The sequence below is a fragment of the Nyctibius grandis genome, chromosome 2, assembly GCF_013368605.1.
Source record: "Nyctibius grandis isolate bNycGra1 chromosome 2, bNycGra1.pri, whole genome shotgun sequence".
Classification (NCBI taxonomy): Eukaryota; Metazoa; Chordata; class Aves; order Nyctibiiformes; family Nyctibiidae; genus Nyctibius; species Nyctibius grandis.
The window spans coordinates 99,681,783-99,691,170 of NC_090659.1; positions in this window are offsets into that span (position 1 = coordinate 99,681,783).

Here is a 9,388-nt window from a genome sequence, read left to right on the forward strand (position 1 = left end):
CCAGAGAGGAGAGAGAGAGAGAGACTCAGCAGTGACTGTGTGAGTCAGCAGTGACTGGGTGTGTCCTAGGGCAGGAGAGGCTGCAGTCGTTTGCAGCTCGTTGGGGAGGGCACTGACTCCCTCCCAGTGCACAAGGCCAGGAAGGTGCCAAGGAACTGTGAACCAGGGGTGTCACCAACAGGTATTTCCCAGCTCAGTGAAAAAACAATGGTATCTACCTGGCGGAAGAAGACCAAAATGGATGTGGGAACCCAGACAGAGTTCCCACGGAAGGAGGCGATAGTGCAGGTTGCCGGCTGCAGGGAATGCTACAGCATCTCTGTGGTGACAGGGGGCTGTGTGTGCTGTGAGCAGGTAGATGATCCGCTTGGCCGAGCGGCACAGCTGCAAAGCCAGGTTGAAAGGCTTCAAGCCGAAGTAGAAAGGCTTAGGAGCATTCGGGAGGCTGAAATGGAGATAGACTGGTGGAGCCAGGCTCTGCCCTCCCTGCAACAAAAATGGGAGCACCTGCCGGAGAGCTCCCAGGATCGAGGGACCCGTGTACTCTGCCCCTCTCAGGTGGAAAACAATAACCTAGAGGAGAGAAGTGAGTGGAGGCAAGTCTATGGCTGTGGCAAAAGGCGAGTGCCCTCCTTGCCTACCTTGCCTCCACAGGTGCCTCTGAGCAATAGATATGAAGCCCTAGTGGAATACAGCCGGTCCAATGGGGATGTGGTGGAGAGGCAACCTATATCAGAGGTCCCACCACAGTCAGAAAAACCTGACAGGCCTATAGCTACCTCCTCCACAAGGAAGAAGAGAAGAGTTTTAGTGGTTGGAGACTCCTTCCTAAAGGGATCTGAGGGCCCAATAGAGCTGACCCCCATCACAGGGAGGTCTGCAGCCTGCCTGGAGCCCTAATCAGGGATATCACCAGGCAACTCCCCAACCTGGTGAAGGCCACAGACTACTACCCCCTGCTGATCTTCCAGGCAGGTGGGGAAGAAGCTGCATCCCGTAGTCTGAGGGGGATGAAGAAAGACTACAAGGCCCTAGGACGGTTGGTGAAAGAGTCTGGGGCACAAGTTGTTTTCTCCTCCCTCCTTCCATTTTCAGGTGATGACATGGGATGGAATAGTAGGATTCTCTCTATTAATGCCTGGCTACGAGACTGGTGCTACAGGCAGGGCTTTGGGTTCTTTGATAATGGCTGGTTTTATAAGACACCAGGCGTGACCGTAATACATGGGAAAGGTTTATGTCGTAGGGGCAAAAGGGTTCTGGGACAGGAATTAGCAGGGCTCATTCGGAGAGCTTTAAACTAGATTCGAAGGGGGATGGGGTAGTAGCTGGTCTTGCACCACTGGGGCAACGCTCTAGTGTTGAGGTAGACCAGGAGGCCTCCCATCCCCCTGGGGTGAAATCGGTGTGCTCAGCTCGCTCCCTGAAATGCCTGTACACCAATGCGCGCAGCATGGGGAATAAACAGGAGGAGCTGGAAATCCGTGTTCGATCAGGGGGCTATGATTTAGTGGCAATTACAGAGACTTGGTGGGACGCCTCGCATGACTGGAATGTGGTCATGGATGGCTATGTCTTGTTCAGGAAAGACAGGCCACTAAGGAGAGGTGGTGGAGTTGCTCTTTATGTGAGTGAGCAGCTAGAATGTATTGAGTTCTATCCAGGGGCGGATCAGGAGCGAGTTGAGAGTTTGTGGGTGCGAATTAAGGGGCAGGCTGGCAGGGGTGATACTGTTGTGGGTGTCTATTACAGGCCACCGGATCAGGATGAGGAGGTTGATGAGGCCTTCTACAGGCAGCTGAGAGCAGTCTCGCAATTACAGGGTCTGGTTGTTGTGGGGGATTTCAACTACCCTGATATTTGCTGGGAGGCCTACTCAGCCAGCCATCCTCAGTCCAGGAGGTTCTTCCAGTGCATTGATGATAACTTTCTGATGCAAATGGTGGATGAGCCAACTAGGAGAGGAGCGCTGCTGGATCTTGTTCTCGCTAACAAGGAGGGTCTGGTTGAAGAGGTGAAGGTTGAGGGCAGCCTTGGTTGTAGTGACCATGAGATGGTAGAGTTCAGGATCTCATGTGGCAGGAACAGAATAGCTAGCAGAATCACAACCCTGGACTTCAGGAGGGCCAACTTTGGCCTTTTCAAGCAATTACTAGGGGAAATCCCATGGGACAGGGTACTAGAAGGTAAGGGGGCCCAAGATAGTTGGTTAGCATTCAAGGACTGCTTCTTCCGAGCTCAAGATCAGAGCATCCCAACAGGTAGGAAGTCAAGGAAGGGTACCAGGAGACCTGCATGGTTAAACAGGGAACTGCTGGGCAAACTCAAGTGGAAGAAGAGGGTGTACAGATCATGGAAGGAGGGGCTGGCCACTTGGGAGGACTATAAGTCTGTTGTCAGAGGATGTAGGGAGGCAACTAGGAAAGCTAAGGCCTCCTTGGAATTAAACCTTGCAAGAGAGGTCAAGGACAACAGAAAGGGCTTCTTCAAATACTTTGCAGGTAAAGCCAACACTAGAGGCAATGTAGGCCCACTGATGAATGAGGTGGGGGCCCTGGAGACAGAGGATAAAAAGAAGGCGGAGTTACTGAATGCCTTCTTTGCCTCTGTCTATACTGCTGGAGGCTGTCCTGAGGAGCCCCGGACCCCTGCGGCCCCAGAAGAAGTCAGGATAGAGGAGGAATCTGTCTTGGTAGATGAGGGCTGGGTCAGGGACCAATTAAGCAATCTGGACGCCCATAAATCCATGGGCCCTGATGGGATGCACCCGCGGGTGCTGAGGGAGCTGGCGGAAGTCATTGCTAGGCCACTCTCCATCATCTTTACTAAGTCGTGGGCAACGGGAGAGGTGCCTGAGGACTGGAGGAAAGCGAATGTCACTCCAGTCTTCAAAAAGGGCAAGAAGGAGGACCCGGGTAACTATAGACCGGTCAGCCTCACCTCCATCACCAGAAAGGTGATGGAACAACTTGTCCTTGGTGCTGTCTCTAAGCACATCAAGGATAGGGGGATCATTAGGGGCACTCAGCATGGCTTCACCAAGGGAAAGTCATGCTCAACCAACTTGATAGCCTTTTATGAGGACATAACCCGGTGGATAGATGATGGTAAAGCTGTGGATGTGGTCTATCTCGATTTCAGTAAAGCGTTTGACACGGTCTCCCACAGCATCCTTGCAGCTAAACTGAGGAAGTGTGGTCTGGATGATCGGGTAGTGAGGTGGATTGTGAAGTGGCTGAAGGAAAGAAGCCAGAGAGTGGTGGTCAATGGGACTGAGTCCAGTTGGAGGTCTGTGTCTAGCGGAGTCCCTCAAGGGTCGGTACTGGGACCAGTACTATTCAATATATTCATTAATGACTTGGATGAGGGAATAGAGTGCACTGTCAGCAAGTTCGCTGATGACACAAAACTGGGAGGAGTGGCTGACACACCGGAAGGCTGCGCAGCCATTCAGAGAGACCTAGACAGGCTGGAGAGTTGGGCGGGGAGAAATTTAATGAAATATAACAAGGGCAAGTGTAGAGTCCTGCATCTGGGCAAGAACAACCCCATGTACCAGTACAAGTTGGGGGCAGAGCTGTTGGAGAGCAGCGTAGGGGAAAGGGACCTGGGGGTCCTAGTGGACAACAGGATGACCATGAGCCAGCAGTGTGCCCTTGTGGCCAAGAAGGCCAATGGCATCCTGGGGTGTATTAGAAGGGGTGTGGTCAGCAGGTCGGGAGAGGTTCTCCTCCCCCTCTACTCTGCCCTGGTGAGGCCGCATCTGGAATATTGTGTCCAGTTCTGGGCCCCTCAGTTCAAGAAGGACAGGGAACTGCTAGAGAGAGTCCAGCGCAGAGCCACGAAGATGATTAAGGGAGTGGAACATCTCCCTTATGAGGAGAGGCTGAGGGAGCTGGGTCTCTTTAGCTTAGAGGAGACTGAGGGGTGACCTCATTAATGTTTATAAATATGTAAAGGGCAAGTGTCATGAGGATGGAGCCAGGCTCTTCTCAGTGACATCCCTTGACAGGACAAGGGGCAATGGGTGCAAGCTGGAACACAGGAGTTTCCACATAAATATGAGGAAAAACTTCTTTATGGTGAGGGTGACTGAACACTAGAACAGGCTGCCCAGAGAGGTTGTGGAGTCTCCTTCTCTGGAGACATTCAAAACCCGCCTGGACACGTTCCTGTGTGATATGGTCTAGGCAATCCTGCTCCGGCAGGGGGATTGGACTAGATGATCTTTCGAGGTCCCTTCCAATCCCTAACATTCTGTGATTCTGTGATTCTGTGATTCTGTGATTCTGTGATTCTGTGATTCTGTGATTCTGTGATTCTGTGATCTAAATCAGATGGGTTTTCTTTTGTCTTACCATGAAAATTAATAACTTTGGTGCTATGTTGATTCAGAAACTCAACAGCTGTGGCTGCTGCATCTTACTGAGAAGAATTACCAGTAAAGATTCATGTCGGGGTATTTCCCGATGAACACAGCCCAGCAGTGTCACCAGTTGCTGTACAAATCTTGTCAAAGGGAAAAATGTCAGCCATGGAAAGAGAAGGACCCCTTGTGAGGTGTGGCCAAGGATGCGCCTCGCTCCCCCACCACTCGGTACAACAGGCTCTTCCTCCTGCAGCTGTCAGATCCCTCCTCACAATTAGCAAGTGTCTTGTGGGGAATCTGCTAAGGAATGATGCGGTGTAATGGAGCAATGCAAGCTGGGGGCAGAAGAATCATGCACAGCTGAAGGGTTATTCTGAGGGAAGGATGAAGCAACAAGGGTGTGCCCCCTTGATTCATCCTGTGCTGATTAGGAATAGGATACTGAGACATCTTAAAAAAGAGCAGAAGAGGAAAAAAAGGAAATATAAGTGTGGGAATCATCTGTCCCAGCCTGGGGCTTAAAAGTCATGCATCTGAGTCTGAACTAATTGCTGTATACTCCATGAGTAGTCAATGGAAAGAAACAGACGCCTTCAGAGAACAGTTCTCCTTCTAACAAAGATGCTTAAAATGGATCAGATGACACATCTACTGGGTTTCTCTACACTGACTAGAAAGAGAATGTAGGATGACAGATTCAGAATAACCTGTCTAACATGTAGCTAGGTAGGTTGAATCCTGTTCTTGAAAAGCCTTTATTTTTCTTGCTCTGGTTAGGGAGAGTGACACCCAAGATCAGTAGAGAGTCTGAGCCAAGAAGAAATGCTGAGCTGCAATTTGACTCTCCCTTGGGTTGATCTTTTCCTCTTGTGGCAGCCCAGCACACAACAGAGGACCCGTTCTTTAAGGACGGTATTTACGAGGCCCACAGATCTATTCTCATGTTGCATCAGCACTTGCAAGGGCAAATTACCTTTTTTTTCCCCTTCCCGTTGAAAAGATTTGGCAAGCTCCATGTTCTTTTGAAATAAAACCAACAAGCTGCTGCATTATTCTAAAAAGCCTTTCCTAAAGCCCATGGACCTCCAATATAGAGGTGGGAAAATATAGCCCATAGATCAATTTGCTACAAACCTTAGAAGAAATCTGATGCAATCGTGATAGGAATCAATACCCTAGAGATCGATACATCTTTGTGTGTTCCTGTCTCTTAAAAAGCTGAGTCAGGAATTTACTAATGACAAGTCAAATTATTGGCTGGGCAAATGTGTTCTTGGAGGATTAAAATAGTTTGCAAGTCCTGCCAGGCCTGCAGTGGCTGACAGCGTAACTTCATTAGTGTAATATATTTCCAGGGTAAGGATAATTTGTCCAAATACACTTAAAATTTTTGGATGAAATGCCTTAGACTGTCATCAGAAATCATCTCTCAGGCCAAGCCTTTGGTCTCTCATCAGCACCTGAACAGTGAGGATGGACACTGCTCCTGTACTGCCGTGGCCATTCTGGCTCGGAGGAGTGTGAGAACTGTGTGTCCTTTGCGTGGCTGGTGAGGAAAGGAGCGGAAGACCGTATGTCTGTGCTGTGTTGTCCACTTCGGACATATGCAGTGAAGCACCAAGTCTGAAAACTTACTGAGTTCTGCTGTCCTCATTGCTGCCTTGGCCAATGTTTCTTAATTTGTATGAATACCTCTCCAGTGGCTGGTGTTTCTGGGTGTACCCATAGACGTGCCAAGCTGGACAAGTAATGGGAATTCCTAACAACCCGAATCAACAAAATTCTTGCTGGAGACAAAAGAAATACCTCTTTTCAACCCCATCAAAATTAGAAGACCAAAAACTTGGTGTTACAAACACTCAAATTGGCCAGATTGGTGCCTCAGCCATCCCAGGCTGTGTCTGACCCTGGCTCCTCTCACTGGGCCTGATCCCCAACCCTGCTTGCAGGCAGATGTCCTGTCCTGGCCTCAGCTGTCCCCATCCCCAGAGAGGTGCCCGATGCCCTGGGGCTGCCCCCAGTGCCCCCAGCTCCCTGCACGTGGCTGGGGCGGTGGGACAGGCCAGGCCCTGCCTGCCCTGCCCTGCCTGCCCGGGGGATGCCCTGCAGCTCCCAGCCCCCAGTAGCAGAGGTCACTGTCTGCCACCAGTCCTGTCAGATTTCCACTTGTTGATAGCGATGACATAAATAACAACTCGCTAAAATGCAGGAGTGATTTGCTTTAAGCACTTCAGCACCTGCTGTTAGCTCATTAAGGGATTATCATGCCCCAGATTGTTACTGGCAGTCCAGGGTTTACAGTTTTAGCACATGGCACGTGGGTACGAGTTACCTTCTGTGGTGGGTTCATGCACTTACTCTGTCCTCCCCACGTCCCCCGGGCCTTTGTGTTAAGATCTCACATGTAACTTGAAGCCACACATTTAGGAGGTGGGACATTTAGGAGAAAATTCAACCATTATAGCAACACGCATTCTTTTAATGTTAGCTATCAGCATTTGATAGTATTTCATGATTCAGAAGAGCAGAGCATTCTCCATTCTTTGATTATTTCATCGCTATGTGGACACCATTGCAATTAGCATTTCTTGGAAAGGCTAAGAAGAATAGAGGTAGAAGAGAAGTCAACCTGTGTGAAAGCGAGATGTGAACTTGTGCTAAAGTGAGATGTGAACTTGTGCTAAAGCCTCTGCAGAGATCTGGCACTTCACACTGTCCCTCTGGGCTGGCGTTCGGTGGAGGGATTTATAGCAGTTTTCATGGCAGATATTCCAAAAACCTCAGCAAAAATACTGTCTTGCTCCTCCTAGTAGTCTCCCCCACCTACTTAATTGCTTTAATTGCTTGTTCTTCTGTTCTCTGGTATCTGCAGCACATACTTTCTCACTGTAGCATTTCACAGTACGGCAAACTTATTCCTTCATCTCGTTTTATTAAAGTTGATCACCTGCAAGCCTGAGCCATAGAAGAGTTCAGTTGTTATTTTCTGGCCTGCTGAATGCCCAGCACCATCTGTTTCCTAATGCCAGAGCTGGCCGCATCAGTGCCTGCTATGCCCTTTTTGAACTTTCTGCCGTCTCCCTTCTCACCATCAAAACTTTTAACTGGAAATTACTTGAATTGTACTGCTTAGTATGGCTCTATGGGCTGCTTGTCTGGTCTCAGGGAAGTATCATTTAGGAGCAGTGCCCATGGCGATCACCAAGGAGGAAAGAAGGAACGGTCTCTGCTCAAAGATTCAGAAAATGGAAAAAAGAACATACTAACACTACAGAGGACAAACAGCACCCTGCTGCTTTCCCAGGCAAAGCTGCTCTGGTGATGTGCAAAAAAAATCCCACATCACCACCAAAAAAAAAACCCCTAAACCCCAAAATCTCCCCCAAAATCTAAATAATAGATTCATGCAATGAAAGACAAAACTGGTCCATACAAGCTTTGGCTTGAGTTATTGTGAGGGAAAGTTCAGCATTTCTATAAAAATATTGTAGTATCAAACTTCATATAAACTTCATTTTAAAACAAGCATTGGTACAAAGCAGGAGGAGGGAAGGAAGGTTACTCTGTAAAAGTCTTTGAAAGGTTTACTTAAGAAATACCTTTGAGGGACTATTTTAGATCTAAAAATGTGCTCAGAGGCAAGGAAGATACTTCTGCTACAGAAGAAAAGAGGCTTGCTGAGGGCATAAATTATTTACTTGCAGAGAGAAAGCTTAACAAGTTTAATGGACTGGTTGAATTCTTATATAAAGAAAAAAGAGAGAGAAAATGTTGTAAAGGAAACCTGTATGCTTTTGGCTTTCCTTTTGAGCTGTGGAGTGTAAGCGTAACTGAGGTACTTGCCCAATGTATCTGTGCAAAAACTTTCTAACAGTATCCAGTAGATTCCTGGACCCTTAAAAAGAGAGTGAAACATTTACATTAAGAGTCAGATTTTCAAGGGACTTCACAGAGTACATTCAAAGAAGGCCCAAATTATACAGGACTTGAAAGTCAGGTTCCAGAAAGGGAATCTGCCACTGATGCTCTCTGAACGCCACATGGAGAAAGTTAGGAATCGAAGGATGAGTTTTGCTGAATGGGGGGAAGCCTAAGCCAGCCAGTAGCCCAGTGTCCTGCTTTCATTGGCATTTGGTTTCAGTTTGTGGCCAGCCATGGCGATCAAGGCCCTCAGCAGTTAAATCCAGGACAGCTGACCCAGGCTGGCCCACAGGTGTATCCTATATCATTAACATCAAGTTCACTATAAAAGGAAGGGCTTGCTGGGAAGAGAGGGGGGTTATTTTTGCTCTTTTTGTTTTTCTTTACTTTTTAGTTATTTCGAGTGATTGTGATTCCTAGAGCAACTTGCTGGTTCTCTATAGATAAGTATAGTTTTATCTCTTTTGTGTTGTCATTTATATTGATTTCTTTATTTCATTAAATCTCTTTAACTTCAAGTTTCCCTCCTTCTCCTAATTCCCTTCCTCATTTGGGGAAGGGACATTGGGTGATAGAAAAGCTGTTTATTGTTTAGCCCTGGGTGTGGGCTAAACAAGGACACCCTGTTATCAGGATGATGACCAAGAACAGTGGAGAGCTCCCATTAACTCTGCTTTATCTTACCCAAAACAAGTAGGGAAGCTATTTCTGGGGAGAGCTTCCATTTCAGTTATTGACCACTTCATGATGAAATGCAGCTTAACTGGAAAATTCTGTGCTGTACACCATTTCAGATCCCTCAAATGTCTTTGGAACAGTTCAGCCTTTTGATGGTTTCTTGTTAACGGTTTTCTACAGTACAGAAATAAATGCATCACTGATGTCATTGCACATACATTGCAACATACATGTTTTCCACATTCAGAATTCATTGGTGTTTGAAAAACAGCAAATGCTCTGCTGGAGTGGTTAAATAAAATAGTTTGGTTTTTTTTAAATACCACTTTATGTTGTGGAATGTATGTGTGTACAAGAAGACTGAGAGTAATCATAATCAACTGAAAGGAAAAGGTCTCCTTAATAAGGAATGCTGAAGAG